We start from the raw sequence: 18,786 nt of genomic DNA, 5'->3' as shown, positions 1-18,786 counted from the left end.
CTCCTTGGCCTACCATGCAGCCACCAGGCTCACCTCGCTCTGCCTTCAACACACTGCCCTCCCAGCTATCCAAGGGCCTTTTCACCTGCTGCTTCCTCCATCCGGGATACTCCTACCAGACTTGCTCATGGTTAGCTTTTGCTCATCATCACTGAGGTCTCTCAGGTGTTGCCTCTTGATCACCTTAAGATATTTATTTCCACCCTCACAAACCCTGACACTGAACTTCCTCACCCTGCTCGTGTGTTTCATAGTACTTAATTCTATGACTTGTTTTCTTATTTTATTGTATCTTCTACATGGAATGAAGGCAGGGAACCTGTTGGGTTCACCAAGTAGTTCACATAGTAGGAGCTCAGAAAATATTTGTCAGGTGAGTAATTCAACATGTACCTGATAGGTACGGCACAGACATGGCTTACTACAAAGGGGCCAGAAAGGAAGGGCTGCAGGATTCAGCGTCTGGGGGAAGGCATTCTTGGAGGAAGCATGGCACAGGATACAGAGTAAGTTTCTGGAGTTGCTGGTCCCTCCAGACCAGCTGGCCCTAAAGTAGAGCAGGACTTTGGGGACTGGCTTCCTCTCAAGCACATGGGCACCTGGAATGGCCCCCTTAAAGGTTAGAGTCAGCTGTGGACTGGAATATTTAGTAGGGTGGAGAGCCCAGCTAGAGGCCTAGGGATCCAAGATACGATTGGAGAAGAGTCAGGAGAGTGAACAGAAGAAGAACCAGGAAGGAGCAAGCTCAACTTAGGGTGGCTCAGGCCAGGAGTGGAGCCCAGTAGAAAAGAGCCCATATCTTCAGGGAACATCTCTAGGTTAGCTCATCTGGGCAGCAGATGGGGATGGGGGTGCTTCTACCATTGGATCTCCTGAAGCCCAGTAAAGGGGCTATTTGGACCTGGGGGTACTGGGAAGGCAAATAAGGAATAAAATCAAAACCAGGCAGACATTGTGTCCTGTGCAGGCATATTGGCCTATATAGAGTTGGTGGCACATGAGATCATGGTATGAAAAATGCAGTTCTGGAATAGTCTTGATTCTAAAACACTCTGACCCATCATCCCCCATGAATCCTGCATTTCATTGAAAATCAGTCATTTCAGTAAAATCACATATAATGATGGTTAGTACCTGCCAGGTGATGGGTGGGGTTTTCTGCCCCCTCCTTCCAGGTCATCCCTCTGTGCCATTCCTAATAATGATATTGACGTCCAAGTTTTGAGGGAGATGAAATGGGAGAATGGGGATTAGAATCACGCCTCCAAGATTCTGACTCCAAGTGATACAGATTCTGGGGTTTGTAGATCTTGGAGACCCCCCCAATAGAGACATGCCCAACCTCAGGTACGGAGCTGTGGCCTTCCCAACATCTTTTCCAAGGGATAGGGTATGGTCAGGGTCTGTGTCTTTAGGGCCACCTCAGGATAACTCCTCATGACTGTGGATCGTCTTGCTGCCTGGATACTTCTGAGGAGTTGTCTACATGAGATCAGCTGGCCAACACCTCATTTTATTAGTCTGTTAATGTAGGTTTAAAGTAGCACACCTCAGAGGTAGCCAGCTTACTCCAACCTACCAAAAACATTATTATGAAAATTTACAAGGTCTAAAGAGTGATATAATGGTGATGAAATTCAGATGAGTTGGATTACCCTTATGTCTAATTTAGCCCTGACTCAGTCTATAAAAATATGGATTTTCCTGCAGACATAGTCTCATAGCTGCTGGGCACTGTGTGCCTTGCAGGGCTGGGGCAATGAGGTTGTCTGTCACTCTGCCTCAAAAATTCTAGAACACCCAGGCTGACCATCCATCCCTGAGTCTCTGAACTGCTCACATTTCTTGCTGACTTTTCATTCACAGAACCCATCTGCCAACTTGTCATCTGCCCCCCTTCAACCATTAAGTCCCCTTGTTGATATAGACAGGTTTGATGTCCTCCCACTTCTCCATGAAAACATGATATCTGAACCTTCATTCATACCAAGAAATACATGCATGATAAAGGCTCAGACTGATTGATGCTTATCCCTGGGGCAAATGCTTTTGAGCAGCCATCAAATGATCTCTGTTAAAAGGTGATAAACCACTCACAGACAAGGCAGCAAGCCAATGACTGGCCTTGGTCCTTCCTTCCTGCTAACTGCGACTTTAAATAAATGACATAAACTCCCTCTGAGTCTCAATTTCCTTAATTGTGGAACAGGAATAATAATAATATATCCCTCATGAAATAGTGATTAAAGGAGGGAAGACATGCAATACTTAGCTCAGTACTTGGTGCATAAAAGCTGTCCAACCCATGGCAGCCATCCTCCTTATGTGAATAAAATCTTGGAAAGTAAAATCCAGACAGTAGTCAGTGAATCATGGGAATACTTTGGAGCTGGAGGTCTTTGTAAAGTGAGAGGGCAAGGGGGTGGAGTTTAAAATATGAGGAGACCCCCATGCAAGGATTGCAGGTCGATGCCATGATATCAAGGTGTGATTTCTTGTTCACTTGTGGGGTAAACCTCAGTGAAGACACCTGTAAATGGGGGTGGTAAAGTTGCTGTGATGGCTCACTATAACAATGCTTAGAAAATGGTTAACATGGCATGAGGCACATAAGCCTCAAAACATAGAACTTTCTTGTGGTTCTTGCTACTGTTATCAAGACCGGTCTTCCCCGGCTAGTTCCGCTGCCATCTCTTTGCTCTGGTCAAGCTACTACATAGGCCTAACCCGGGTTCCTAAGGCACTATTCCAGAATTTAGGCAGGAACAGTGCAGCCTCCACCCCAACAATCTCTCCCTTTTACAGGGCAATTACTAAAAGCCACTTCCACAGACTTCTGGGGACCACTCCTCACAGGTTCCACAAGACTTTGTCATGTGTAAAGGCAATGTCATGCTATGCACAGACAGGAACAGCCCCTTTCCTTTCTTATTACAAGCCTGGAATTGATCCCTCCGGGCTCTCAGACCTCATTCTGGGATGTGAAAAAAGCAAGGGAACCATGCCCCTGACAGGAATTTAATTCAGTCATCAGCAAAGGGCAAGTGTCACAGGGCTTAACTTCTGCCCTTACCCCTGCCAGAAAGTGCAAGACCCAGATAGAAAAAAAATAATAATAATAATCCAGAGACAACTGTCCTCTAGATTTCTTGGACAGAAATAATTTGTTTAGTGTTTCATTTATCATCAAACCTACAAAACTTGGACTGTGGCTGTAGCTCAGTAGCAGAGCACTTGCCTGGCATGCGTGAGGCACTGGGTTCGATCTTTAGCACCACATTAAAAATAAAATAAAGGTATTCTGTTCATCTACAATTACCAAAAAAAAATTTTTTTTAATCTACTAAAGGGGTTGGGGTTGTGGCTCAGTGGCAGAGAACTTGCCTCACACATATGAGGCACTGGGTTCAATCCTTAGCACCACATAAAAATGAATAAACAAAATAAAGATATTGCATCCATCTCTAACAAAAAAATATTTTTTATAAAAGCTACCAAAACTTAAAGATGTTGTAAGAACATCTCTTTTCTGCCTGTTTTCCTAAGCAAACATATAAAAATGGAGAAACTTTTTGGTTCTGCCAATATTGGTAATTGGGATTAATTCTTAAATTCTTATTGCAAGGAAGTTGCCTTTTTTTTTTTCCTGTACCAGGGATTGAACCTAGTGAACGCTTTACCACTGAGCCGCATCCCCAGCCCTCCTTTGTACCCTTTATTTTGAGGCAGGGCCTCACTAATTGCTGAGGGCCTTGATAAATTGCTGAGGCTGACCTTGAACTCGTGAGCCTCCTGGCTCAGCCTCCTGAGTCACTGGGATTTCAGGCATGTGCCACTGCACCTGGCCGATATTGCCTATCTTAAAGCTTATTTTTCACTAGTGAATAATTAGTGTCCTCACTGTGTGCACACATTCTGGGCTTTAGGGACTGTAAGGACATTTAAGGATTATACCTGTCCATGGGGGATAAAAGGTTGTCATCTGACTGACACTTCGTATTTTAACTTTAATTCCAAGGAACTTTAGGCATTGGGGGGAAAATATCACTGGGGTCAATCTAGTATCACAGGGCTGGCTGTCAGACACATTCTTCTATGACCCTGTAGCCTTGGTCATAAAAAGGAAATGAAAACATTTTATCATAAGTCTTCTCGTCTTCTGTAGATTGCTTCTGCTATCTGCCCCTGTCTGCACCTGTGAGACACACAAACACACACACACACACACACACACACACAGAGGCAACTGCTGTTCCTGTCTGATTCAAAGATCCATGGAATGGTAGAGTTGAAAAAATCATGAGAAATCATGCAATCCTTCTTAAAATAAATGGTGGGGCTGGTGGAAAGGTAGGAAAGGAAACCAAAAATCTAGTGGATGGAGTGCCTGTCACAGTGTGAGCAGCAGAGCCCTGCTCAGGACTCCATTCATGTCTTCCTTGCAACTTTCATTAACTCTTTATCAAGCACCGTCTTTGTGCCAGGAGCTGTGCTGGGAACCCGAGACACCTTGGTGGACAAAACCCATATGTAGTTGCTGTGCTTCTCATGGGGCTTACAGGCCAGTTAGGAGGGCAATCTGTGATTGATTGGTAATCCAGGCGGGGGTCGGGGAGTGGTTCTAAGTGCTGGGAAGGAGAATCCACAGGCTGGTTGATGGTGTGACCCGGGAGCAGGCAGCAGACTTCCTAGAGGAAGGCATGATTCATTGGAGATCTGAAAGGTAGGCAGGAGGAGAAAGAGGACAGATGCTCCAAAGACAGGGGGACGTCCTCCTTCCTGGTCCAGGCAATGTTTAACTGTGGTGTGCTGGAGCCAGCTCACAGGGACCCACACCTGCTCCACCGTGAACTTCTCTTCCTAGCCCTGCACTCCGAGGTCATGTGGTAACTTGAAATTGGCCATCGTGGGCATATTCGTACCACAGAAAGCAACGGATGCCACAAATTCAGGCTTCCCCCAACTCCAACTTTGGAGAGTCATTTTTACCAGCTCCACAGGCTTCATATATTCCACCTGCTTCCTGGCAGTGGGCAGCACAAACAGTGCCCTTTAAGCCAAATGCCTGGTCTCCCTCCTGCAGAAACTACCAAGCACCCCCCAACATGTGACTTGGGCCTTGGGCTGTTTATTACAGACCCTGGGCCATCTGGCTCCTCCTGGGATCCAGGACATCCCAACAAGTTAATACCAACCCGCTAAGAAAGAGCCTGTTCTTGTGGTCTTCGTCACCCCCTTGCCATCTAATGATATTTATCAACCACCCACGCCTGCCCAGCACTGTATGAGACACTTGGCCAGGCAGATCTCGAGTACGACTTTGACCCCTCAGGAATTCGGGGCCTGGCTCAGGCCGCTAGACTGACATTGTTCCTCCCTAATATAACACAGGCTGCTGGGATTACAGAACCAGGGCCAGAGCCCAGGCAAGGGCACAGGGGTAGGAGATGGCACTGTGTTTTACACAGTGTATCTCTAGACACATGAGGCTCCGGGAGGGAAAGGGTTGGAGTTCCCAGTAGGCGTGGTGTGGTCAAGTTGTAAAGCAGTGAATTCCACCACCCTTACACCTCACTACCCACCTAGTTCTCTGAAGAGATTTGCTGAAAGAAAAAGCAAGTTTTGAGTTCTTGTGAAGACGGTCAATTAGCAAGCGTGGAGAACATTCCAGGGGTGGAGGGTTCATGGTGGCAACCCCCTTGTTTCTAGGGGATATGTGTGTATACTGTGTGTATGTGTGGGTGCGTGTATGTACATGTGCACAAGTATACATGTGCCCACCTATGTGTCCATATGTATGTATGTAAATGTATGTGTGCATGGCTTTGGTGTCCATGTGTGGTACACAGAATATGGAGGGAAACCAACAATGGCTGTGGGATGGGGCAGGGTGTGCTGAGGCAGACAGGACTGAGAAGTGGAGCATCTAGAAGGGAAGGGCGGCCAGGGGTCCAGATGGGAAAATAAGCGGGGCATCCAGGATGGACGGGGTTCTCTTCCCTGTGAACATCTGGCTTTGCTCTCTCAGCCTGTGCTGGAGAAGGCACCCCCTGCACTACAAAGATGCAGCCATTTGCTCTCTTGACCTAGAGTCGCCACCACTTGAGGTGGCGGTGAGTCTCCAGGAGGCCTCTCCTCCCTGACCCAGCAGTAGCTCTGAATGCAGTGGGAGAACAGCCCTCCAGCTGCAGACACCGAGTCTCCGACCCTCTCCTCAGATCGTGAAGCTGCACGTCTGAAATGGAGCGTAGGCAGGAGTGAGCAGAGGGAGCACTGTTGGGTGAGCAGGGCCAGCAGGTAGGCTGCCAGGGTGGTTTGGGGAGGTGCGACACAAAAGGGGGGATAATTTGAAGGTCCTGAGTGCAGAGGAGACAATGAAGGAGAGATCCCAGAATATACTGGGAAAGGAGTTGACTCAGTGGACAGACAGAGGCAGGTGGACTTGAAGAGAAGGGCCCAGGTGCCCTGAAGAGAAGCCCCACCCCCTCCCTGGATCCCTTTCTCTGTTGTAACATACTAATGGCCTGTGGCCCAGCTCACATGCTGCTGCCTTTCCTGGTACTGCCTTGGGGCCCAAGAGAATCCCCTGACCCTTCTGACAAGGTCAAAGGTCCTGGCCCAGTCACTGGGAGCTGACAAGACAGTTTGGAAGAAAAGCAGTGTCCAGTCCTCTGCAGAGGGACTGGGGGCAGAGAGGTAGTACACTAGTGCAGGCTGTGTCCTCTAGGGCGTCTAGAGGGGATGAGAGGAGTCTCTGCCCACCAAACCTTGTGCATGGCAAACAGCTGCATCTGCCTGATGGAAAGATCTCTTCTAATTCACACAAAGCCTCCACGGGGCCTGGCTGCAGCCCCAACCCTGGAAGCCCATGCAGTCCATGGGAGGGGGCTCCAGAGAGAATGAGACTGGAGTTTATGTTGGGGTTCAAGAGAGGGGCATCCTGTGGGGAGGGAACAGTAAAGATCCGCGTTACCCACTTAACAGCGTCACCTAGGGTCAGCACCGGGCTGTTAGTTACTCTGTGGTCTGAAGATGAAAGGATGTTTTCCTTATTAACGTAGAAATAATTAACTTGTTTATGTTATTATGCTCATTGTCTAAATATTGTTTAATAAAATGTCTTATTGCTGATAATTACCCAAGCCTTACAGTAAACACGGGACTCCCGCGGAGGCAGGGGTGCATTTATAGTCACATAGAGAGCACCCAAGTGTTTACTTTGCTGCCACGTAGTCACCTGACCGTGGTGCCCTGACTGCAGCTCTGTGGTAACTCCTTATCAACCCCAGGTGAAGAGCGCTCCGATAAAGAGCAAATTATTCTCTTGTGGTCAGATCCCAAAATACGTGGGTGACAAACACAGTGGCATTGTTTCCTCCACTGAGTCTTGTTTTCCATGTGTGGGAGGAATTCCAGATTGGAGAATTCTGAATCCAGACTTCGTAGATTTTTTTTTTTCTTCCTAATCGAGACAAACACAACTAATGATAAAGAACAATACCAGCCTGGCTTCTATGCTCTGAAAGCCTCCGGGTCAAAACCTGACCTCAATAGGGATTGGAAAGGATCCAATAGCAACTACTGTCTTCTGTTGTTGAGTTGGACCACAGACTCCACCAGACCAACTTTCCCTTGGCTTTGGAGCCTGGACACAGAGCAGATGTGCCCGCCTGCTTATGCGCTGGAGGATGGAACTGCTCTCCCAGCTTATTGAAATCAGATGCAACAGCACTCAGAGCTGCCCTGCAAACAGATGGTAACTCTGCAAGCACCATCATATTGGAAAATTACAAGAGCCATGACTCCATCTCCTTACTGCCCTGCACAACTGTATTTTTACCAACTGGGCAAGAGAAAGGTCTTCTCTTCTCCAACCATATACTGTGAGGGACCAGGCTCATGTTTAGATAGCTAAAGCAGTAAAATATATTCAACCCCTATCCACAGCTTTATTTTCCATGGTTCTGCCCGAGGTCAACCATGATCTGAAAATATTAAATGGAAAATTCCAGAAATTAACACTTTTGTCAGTTTTAAATTGCATTCCATCTGAGTAACTTGGTGAAATATGGCAACATCCCATTCCAGCCCTTCAGGACATGAATGATCCCTTTGTCCAGCGTATCCATGTTATATACCCTACCCCACTGTTAAGCACTTAGTAGCCAAATCAGTTATCAGATCAGCTGTTGAGGTATCACTGTGCTTGTGTTCAAGCACCCCTTGTGTGGCATGTCACAATACCAGTATCATTCACCTCACTTTGTCCCATCATGCATGCTTTGTATCATCTCACATCAACACAAGAAGGGTGAGTACAATAAGATAATTTGAGAGTGAAGAAAAGACCATATTCACATAAATTTTATTATAGTAGATTGTTATAATTATGCTATTTTATTATCATTTATTGTTGTTAACCTTTTACTGTGTCTAATTTATCAACTTGGTCATATGTATACATGCACAGGAAAAACACAGTATATATATACAGTTCAATATTATCCATAGCTTCAGGCATTCACTAAGGGGCCTTAGAATATATCCCCAATGGATAAGGGGGGGGTTACTATATACAGATTTGAATATGATAGATAATTCTGGAAGGATGTGCTCTAAATGTTAACATTAGTTATATCTGACTAGATGAGATTGAAATAAAAACAAGATGGTATATGTGGAATCGAGCATACCTGTTTGAGGAATTTGCACTCAATTTCCAAATGGCATTCAACTTGTCATAAACAAATCCTGAGTTTATGTGGAAATATTTCTTTAAATATGCTGTATACTTAAGAAAAGTTTATCTTAAAATGCTAGGTAGTTAATAAACTCAATTGCTCTAGATTTTAAAAGTTTAAATTATGCTGAGTTTCTTTTGAGATTTTTCCATGTTAAAATTAGGTAATCTGGACAAAACATTAAGTTAGACTTTGTTGATTGGTTGATTTTTGAGATTTACCTAAGCAAATCAATACATAGCTTCAGTTTCTTCTCTGTGTAAAATACTCAACAACTCTACTCATTGGGCTATTATGAGCATTAAAAGAGATAATCCATATAAAGTATTTACCACAGTACCTGACAATGAGAAATTGGACAAATTTCAGCTATCATTAGTCTAGTGTTCTCTCTCTCTCTCTCTCTCTCTCCTCCTCTCCCTCTTTCTCTCCATACACACACACACACACACACACACACACACACACACACACACATTTTCATTTATATTTTCTTTCAAAGATGACATCAATAATTGCAAAAAAATAATAATAAGCAGACAAACGAACAGAAAACAATTACTTTCTGAATTAACCTGAGATAGACCTGAGTGCAAAACGAATAAATATCCAGGGTCCAGCTCAAATCCTCCAGCATCTATTGACTCTTTGGACTTTTCTCAGCTACCCTCCAGGTGATGCTTGATACATCATAGCAAGAATTTAAGATTGACAGAGACCTTAGAAATAATCAATCCTCATCTTTTGATAGGTGACTTACCCAACATCACAGGGCAGCAAAGCCAAGACTAGCCTGCAAGACCCTGACCACTCGCCTGTCTCTTTTCCCTCTGACAGATGGACTCAATTGGTTGATAATGATATTGACTCCCCATTGGTCCTTAGCCTGCTTCATAATGTCACACAGCATGTAGCCCAGCCCCAGGCATGTAATAGGTACTTGAAAGTGGTTTGATGTGCAAGGTGCATGCTCATCAATATAGGGATAGAGTCTCTGCCTTCAAGAAACTTTCAGAGATTAATCAGGGAAGGCACGGCAGGGCATGAGGGGTTCTCAGAGAGGGCAAGCTTGTTTAATTTCATCTCTAGAAGAATGAAGACCAGAAATTGTATATAATAAATCTCAGTGAGCTAATTTTTTAGGCTTCTTACTCAGGCTTCTTACTTCTTACAAATCCCTAAGCTAGATAGTTCTCAAACTTATGTTTATAGCCCTTGACCTCTGCCTTAACTATAGATTTCTCTATCAACTCCCTCCTCAAACTCTCCACCTGTATATTGGGTTTAGTATATAGGTGTCTCCACTTCAGCTCATCCCAACCTAAATTCCTGATCCTTGCCCTTCAAATCTGCTCCTCCCCAGTGTTCTCCATCTCAATAAATGGCACCTCCATCTAGCGGGATGTCAAAAACTTTGGATTCTCCTTAATTATCCCTTTCCCTCACTGCTCCACAGCACAGTCCACAAGGAAGATCCTATTGGCTTCTTTCCTTCCACATATCCCTTTTACGGTGTCCTCTCACCTACCCCACATTGCCACCACAGCTCAGACCACTGCCCCCTCTCCCTCAGATGACTGCAGGAGCTTCCTCACCCATCTTCTGGTTTCCACCCTGGGTCCCCATTGGGCGTGCTCGGCTATAACAAGTTATGTCACCTTCCTGCTCAAAACCTTCTCATGGCTTCCTGTTTCCTTCAGAATCAGCCCAAACTCTCCAGCCACAGAGATGGTTTGCTGTCTTCAGCCACGTATGCTCCTGCCTCAGGGACTTTACACTGGCCCTTCTCTGCCTAGAATGTTCTTCCACATTTCTGCATACCTCTCTCCCACACTTCAGTTATTTCTCACCGGCCATCACCTCATCACAAAGTCCTTCCCTGACCAAACTAGCCTTCCCCGGTGTATAATTCCAACTTGTTTACCATGCTTTGTTTTCTCCATCACTTATCAGCAATTGGTATTTTGTTGGTTGCTTTTTCGTTTTGTCGAGAACTTTCCCATTCTATTCATAACTGTATCCCCAGACTCCAGAACGATGCCTTGTCTTGTAGGTGCTAAAAGAGCGACTCCACGATGCACTTTTTTTTTTTTTTTTTTTGTATCAGGGATTAATCTCAGGGGCACTTAAACACTGAACCACATCTCCAGCCCTTTTAATTTTTCATTTTGAGACAGGGTCTCACTAAGTTGCTCAGGGACTCATTACATTGCTGAAGCTGGCTTTGAATTTATGATCCTCCTGCCTCAGTCTCCTGAGCCACTGGGATTACAGATGTGTGCCATGGTGCCCCACAACAATGCATGGTCATTCCGTCATTCCTCGATTGTTGGGTCTCGTGGGTGTTCGTTTGCTGCTCTTGCTAGGACGCTCTTTTTCACCTCTATCATCCCTGCAGTTCTGAGCATGGGGCCCCTGCATGGCACAGGTGCTCCTTATGCGTGTACTGAATTAAACTGAATGATTTCCAAGCACTAGCCACACATTTTCGAGTTCAGTCAAGTTCATATTATCAGCCAGAAGCCCTGTGCCCCAAGGATTTGTTCATTTTCCTGAGAGAGCCCCAGTGTTTCATGAGAACTTAGGCGGCAACCCTTGGAAGAAAACAACACAGAGCTTTGTGTGATGGAGAAAACAGGGAGGTGTAGTCATAGTCAGGGCCATTCGCGGCGACCTTTTGCCAGGCCTGAGTGTGCAGAGCCAAGCTGTGGGGAAAGCCGTAGAAGCAACTGTAACCAAAGGGTTCATCAGATCGCAGCCACTAAGGTCACCGGTCTGTCCTGGAGGGGAGGTTTATGCCATCCGTCTGCCACAGAACCCTGTAGACAAACCACAGTGACTCAGACACACCAAATTTTTTGCTCCTGTCTGATTCTGCTACACTTCTACAGACCCAGACAACCTTGTTCCTTGACTTTGGAATCACGTCCATTGGTTTGAGTAATGGACTGGGGTCTTTCCATCATGCCGTCCTGGAGACACACCCCAGACCCCGGTCAAGGGAGGCTGTGCCACACTGAGGTCTTTCCACCAGCCTGCTTCTCTAGAAGGAATCCAGGTGCAGCCCAAGCTGTACAAACTTCAGGGCTGGAAGAGGGGCTAGAACATGACATGGCGTACTAGGAAGCATTTACAGATTTATCTTAAAATCAAAGGTACTTGCAAGAGTGGATTCAGCCCTGCCTTCGGCTGTTTCCTGGGGCTCACACGTTTAAAGTAGAAATAAGTCACAAAATGTGTCATTGTCTACTTATACTTTCTCCTGATGGCAATAGAACATGACTCAGCTCCCCAGGTCACCATCCGTTATTTTTAGACCACTTTGTCTTTTAAGAAAAATCCTTTGGCCACTGGAAGACTCGTTTCAAAAGTTGATCTGAAAAAGTAAAACAATTGTACATTTAAAAGACATAGAAAACCAAAGAAAGAAACAGCTTTATTAAGGTAAAGAAACTTAATATGATGGGTATATTCGCTTTTACCTTTTTAGTGGGTTGGTGCCGATAAACAATTCTTATCTTTGGAAATGATGCCAGGAAACCCCACTAAATCAAAGCAAGTACAGATTTACAGAAAAGCAAACAGCAGCTGTCTCAGATCACCCAGGGGTCTGAGGCCAGCAGTCTGCTGAGAACTCATCAAACCCAATCAAGCTGTTCAGGGCACCAGAAATCTAAAGAATAAAAGTGTAAGCCCTTTGGGAATAGTAAGAAAAGATTCATCCAGATTTTTAAAAAAGTGTGTCCAAAGCTCAAACCATTACCACAGACCAAAGCAGGACTCTCCACACCAGAGCTGCAAAGAGGCCACTTCCAAAAGCTACTTAAGTGAGACGTAAAGCATATCTGGATCTTTCCTCCACACAGGGACTGACTTACAGGGACAGAACTTGTCCCCCTCTCTGGAAAATCTCCAAATCACAATCTCACAACAGTTACACTTGTTTTCAAAGCACTGGTCAATTCAAGAAACCATGTTCCTTGGATGGTTTAGACTATTCTCAAAAATGAATTTCTTGGTATATGGATTCACATAATATGTTGCCACATTTTCAGTTCATACTGTTTCCATGGTGAAATAAATTTGACCTCAAGTATCTTCTAAGAGCGCCCCAGTGCCTACTGGCATGTGGAAAGCTGAGTACAGAAAGCTGTTTCTAACCCAGTAGTTCCCAAATGTGCTTAACCATGGAACCTTTGTTTCACCAAACCTCTTTTTACATCCCAAGGGTGGGAAGCACTGCTTTGAACATTCCAGTGACTTCAAGGCCAAGATCGAGGCCCACTTCCTAGAGAGATCATTCATTCTCTTAGAAAGTGGACATTTGTTAGCTGGCTTCTGTAGGTCAGGCTCTGCCTAGACAAGGAGGCAAATACAAAGAAGAAAGTGTCTAGATTGCGGCATGCTGGTAGTATCAACGTAATGGAGGAGATAAACACGTATGTAAATATCAGCATTTTTATGGGAGGAAGGCCTCTCTAGACCCCTTCATTACTGACAGTCTGTATAAAGTAATTTACAACCCATATTGTTCAGTAATATTTTCTGTGCATTTGTCTTAAAAATATTATGTGTTACTATAGTGTTACTTTAGTAACACCATATTATGTGTTACTAAAGATAAGACTTGTGCCTCATAATTGTCTAGTATCATCTATAGTACCTAGCGTGGGATTGGACACATAATAATTCATCTAATGTGTACTGGTTGATTCATTAAAGACTCAACTAGGTGATTCCTTTTTAGTTTTGCAATTTAATAATCTTTCTCAAATATTGGTACAATCTTATGCCTACAAAATTATGGTGAGCCACAAAAGTATGTAATAATTAATAATTCATTAGTTCCAGTTTTCTAGGGGTTGTCTCAATGCCACATAAGTAGCTAATTTCATGCACACAGCCTCTCCCAGTGACAAGCCACAGTGAAGGAAAGCAATTTACTCTCTGCTTATGGCCACAGCTTAAGTGTTACAACTTAAAACTTAGTGATTTGACCTTGTAATCGGAGAACAGCCAAGTCTCTTGATTTTACATATGAGCATCCTGGGAATCAAGTGAATGTTTAGCTATTCATTGTAGAATTTAATACAGACTAGGGTTAGCCACAATTGGTAACACTTGGGGAGTTGTTAATTTCTTGCTGGCAATTTCACTGTAAACTCCCTTCATAAATTTCAGATTTAAACTTGGCATTGTCATCCAGATTTTCTGCATATCTATTTGATTTACATATGCTGAGTGGTTCCTAGTTGTATGATCAGTAAATAGATAGCACCTCTGATGCTTTAAGTATCTGAGAATTCTCCAGAGCCGCAGAAACTTATTTCATAAGTGAGTGAGGAAGTGAATTTTGTGAAGATGGGTTGTGTTGGGTTCTACAATGATGTGTCAGGGTTTCTCAGTCTTTGTGCTAGTGATGTTTTGGCCAGATGTTTATCGTGATGGGAGGTGCTCTAGGCCTCATAGTCTGTTTGCAGTATCCTCAGCTTCTACTCACTAGATGCTAATAGCATCCCTCCTACCCATAGATAACACCAAAAAATGTCTCCAGATAACACCAAAAAATGTCTCCAGATATTGCCGGATGTAGGGGTTAGGTGGGAGGAAACTTTCCCTGGTGGAGAACCACTGAAACTAAAAGAATTCCTGGTGGCTAACTAACATCAGTTCTAGACTGATGCTAACTGAATTTTTCATTTATGGACCATTAGTTAGTAGGTGCTCAGAGAATGAAAAGCAATGTTTATTGTGCTTTGGCACTACATACTGTTCTCTTTCTAGCCTGTATAGCTTAAAAGAAGTTACCTACCCTCTCAGAATCTTACTTTCCCTATAGACACAAGAAGAGGAATACCTACCCACATGTGGGCACCAGCAGAAGAGGGCCATACCCTGAAAAACTCCTCGTATTATGCCAAGCAAGTAGCAGGCATGTATTAAATATCTCTAGTTCCCTGCCTCCTCCTGCTACTCTTCCCCTCCTCCTCCGCCCCCTTTCCCAATGTCTGAGACAAACATAACCAAATTATATGCACTACAAATGGCTTGGTGGTTTCTTTCTAATTTTTTCCTTCTATAGCACAGATAATCATGAACTGACATTATATCCAAACCTTATGTGAGCTTTGGAGAACAGAACAGCCTCAGTCAACAATAGATAAAAGAGAATCTGAGACCTCAACCCTCCCCTTCATGCCCAAGAACTTCCAAATACAGATGAATGCATCCACACATCTCCACATATGAAACTGACCGTTCATCAGTTTTCTCATTCTGTGTTCAACATAAGATTGTAATGACTAGACAAAGAGGCTACTCCCAGCGGAGTTGATGGAGCCCTGCACCAGCACCCATCCTCAGCCATCAAATAGACCTGGTCACTTCCTCAGCTGTACTGCATGAGCCTTTGAAAAATGAAACAGCCCAGTTTAGGCACCATGGGGAGGAGGCTAACCTGAAAACATATCTGGTGTAGTCCTGGACCTCAGGGATTTACAGAGAAGACATATGGAAAGGCTTATGAATCTTATTTTCATTATAAAGGCATTATAACAACATTACAAGCCATTTGGAGAATGAGGGAAAGAGGAAGGGGATCACCCAAAGTTCTAACACTCAAAACAACTGTTTTCATTTATGAATTTACTTCCAGGCCTTGTTCCCACACACATGATTTCCCTCGACTATGGTGATTCCACACACATTCTCCCCTCACCTGACCGCACCCCCATCTTGCACTAGATCACAAGCATTGCCCTTTATCCCTATTGTCATTTCGGTTTTCGTATGTAATGACTGCAAAGAAGTTCTGGAAAAAGATTTCAGGAACTGACATTATATCCAAACCTTATGTGAGTTTTGGAGAACAGAACAGCCTCAGTCAACAATTAACTATCAATTAACTAATCCCTTATTAAGGGATAATGCCTTATCCCTTAATCAATTAACTATCCCCTTATTGATGAACACTTGCCTTCTGATTTTGCAATTATACAACATTTAGTGGAGTGGGGGATCCATAAGTATAGCTTTTCCCATGTCAGGATCATCTTCTTCAGGACAGAATCTCAAAAAATGTAATTAATAGGTACAAACTGTGAATATGTCTACAGTATTAAATATAGTATTGTCAAATTATTGCAAAGTACATTATTTTGTTATAGAAGAATTTGTAAGTCATTACCAAATACAGGAAAGTAAAAGGTCTAAAACAATCACTCATAATCCTTTAATTCAACTATTACTGTATTTTCTTCCAATCTTTTCTCCCTGTATCTGTTTTAATGTAAGTATCTATCTAAAATTCGTTTTATTATATTATCAAGACTTGCCTTCTTAAATAAGCAGTTACCCAGTGTAGAGGAGTAACTCTAGTTCACATAATATAAGGGTCTCTCTGGGCATGGTGGCACACTCCTGTAAGCCCAGTGGCTCAGGAGGATGAGGCAGGGGGATCACAAGTTCAAGGCCAGTCTTAGCAACTTATCTAGGCCTTAAGTCACTTAACTTAGTGAAACCCCGTCTCAAAATGAAAAATGTAAATGGTTAAGGACACCTGGGTTCAATCCCTAGTACCTAAATAAATAAATAATAGGACTCCTTAGGGTGCAAAGGGTAGGTGGCTGCAGGATACCTGATTGCTTCAGTACACCCAGAAGCCTTCTCTGCACCGTTCTGTTACGGGCCAGGTATCTGCCCTCCCTGCCAACAGGACTCTCTTCTGTCGTTCCAAAGTCAGTGCAGGAGAGGTCTGTGAAGTGGAACCAAAGGTACCTTGAAAACCCTTTAGGAAGGAACACATTGGTCCTCTCCATAGAGCCTCTCCATACGTCCAACCAACTCCTTTTCCCTCCACGATGGGAACAGGTTACTCACTCTTCCTTCCATTAAGCACTGGATGGAGTGGCTAGCTTCCAAAAAAAACCATATTGCTTTAAAAAAAAATACAAATCTTTAACATCAGTATCACCCAGAATGAAAGTTCAGTGAAAATCAACTCTGACATAAAACTATGTTGTATGCACACATATTTGCATATTCAAGTCTCCACCTCACACACTCATTTGATGATTGCCACGTGGAATCACTTGCACTCTTTAAATCGTTATTCATTCTTTATTTCTCTTCTTTCCTGTCCTCCTTCTTTCATTTCCTCTTTCCTGCCTTCCTCCCTCCTTCCCTTTCTAAAAAGTGTGTTTTTTTTTTCTGATTGCATATAATTGAAGTGACATGTTTAAAGCTCCTGTAACAAGAACCATTACATCCTAAATTGAGCACTGTTCACAGTGGGGAATGCTGCCACCACTGGCAGCCCACTTCTGTTGCTGAATGTCTCTATTCAGTGGAGGTAGCACCTGCCCCTCCTCCATTTCTTCTCATTCATCCCTGTGGTGTGTCCTGCAGTGGTGAAGGGCAGCTCTTCTCCCTCGCCCTGTGGAAGCTTTCCTGAATGCCTAACATCCCTACCTATAGCCATTTTTTGTTATGAGGTGGTTTCCAGATGCCTCACCTTCTTGGTTCATCATTAGCACTCTCCACACTGGGGGAGAGAAGGACTGGGGGCTTGGGCTGAGGCTGTGGTTCCCTCAGCCCATGCACTGACCGACAGAGCAGCCCCCTACAGGGAAATGGCAATGGCAGTGGCACCGAGGAACAGTGGAAGCACATCCCTGAGACGGCCTCTCTGCAGCCCCAGCTCCAGAAGGCTGCATCCCAGATTTATGGATGGCACCTGGTGAAGCAATGATGCAAAGGCAATGTGAAATCCAAGTACACCATCATCTATCTGTGTTTGGATTTGGTTTGGGGTTTTATTAATGACAGTGGATTTGATTAAACAAAGTTTACACAGTAACTAACTCCAGCTGGATCCAAGCATCAATGGGAAACCCCAATTCCCCTGATGTTGTCCTTTTGTCCTTTCCACTCATGATTTCTTTCCAAAGCATTTTCTCCGAATCTGATAATGGTGAGGTCATACGATCTCATTTATTTGAAGGGCCAGTCTGGCACGCCCAGCCTGGCGGCCCTGCGATGAGATGAAGGACTTTTGCATTGGAGATGCTGTGTGCCTGGATTGTGGCCTTGTCCTCACTTATGTGATGAAATCACTCGATCGTTCTGCCAAGGCAATGTTATCATTGGGTTTGGGTGCGGATTTGGAATTTTTCGAACAGAAACCATATTCAAATAGATCACTAATTGAAACATCATCAGGATTGTCTTGTAACCTTACCAGAAGCTGGTTCAATGAAATCTGGGTCCTTTGGTGGAGTTGTTACTTATTTTGAGTGACTATGATTACCTACTGCTTGGGCTTTTTCTCTAGGGAAATCCAAGAGGCATGTCTTACCGGTCCTGGCAGAGGACTGTGGGCCTGTTTGTAATTTGTGCAGGGATTTCTTCCTCTCCCCAAAGCTGGGGTTGAAGTCATCTTCAAAATCGTTTATTCAGTCTGTCTCCTTCTCCCATTTCTCCGTGTCTCGGGCTTCTCTCTTGGGCTGCCTTCCCTCCTGCTGCTACTGTCCCTTGTCTGTGGGTCCCTTTCTCCCCCCCCCTCCTTGCATTTTTCTCACTCCCCTCTATTGTTTTCCTCTGTCTCTCCTCTCATCTGCTGCCCTTGCCTCTTCCTCCTGTTCTCCTGCTCTCTCAGTTCCTTCTTACTGTAACTCCATCCCCCTCCTCCTCCTTTCTCAGTGTTCCTCTTTGATGACAACAGGTTTCCTAAGGATTGGGCAAATCTCAGCTCACTAGTTTCTCCCAGTGCCTGAAGGCATTGGGTTGTTCTGATTCCTCTGATCAGGACTCACCCATTCCTGCCACAACATTCATCAAGCTTCCAACTGATGGGAAATGAGATAGGTATTTCTGCCTATGTCCCTGACCTGGGCTTAGCCCCAGCCTGGCCCCTAATTGGAATCAGCAGATCCAGCACCAGGACCATGGCCAACATCAGTGCCAATATTAGTCAGATCCCTCATGGTGCCAGGTGGGGACTGGGCCAAGTGGCATAATTAATAGCCAGTGTGTGCCCTTCTGATGT

At 44.4% G+C, this 18,786-nt stretch overlaps 1 protein-coding gene across 1 annotated transcript in view; it reads left to right on the top strand.

Annotated features, from left to right (window-relative positions):
* Positions 1 to 18,786, top strand: part of Ngf (nerve growth factor) — a 49,027-nt gene that overhangs the window by 12,395 nt on the left and 17,846 nt on the right. The window lies entirely within an intron of this gene.

The sequence above is a fragment of the Marmota marmota genome, unplaced genomic scaffold (genome assembly GCF_001458135.2).
Source record: "Marmota marmota marmota unplaced genomic scaffold, marMar, whole genome shotgun sequence".
Classification (NCBI taxonomy): Eukaryota; Metazoa; Chordata; class Mammalia; order Rodentia; family Sciuridae; genus Marmota; species Marmota marmota.
This window is presented reverse-complemented; position numbering and strand designations above follow the sequence as displayed.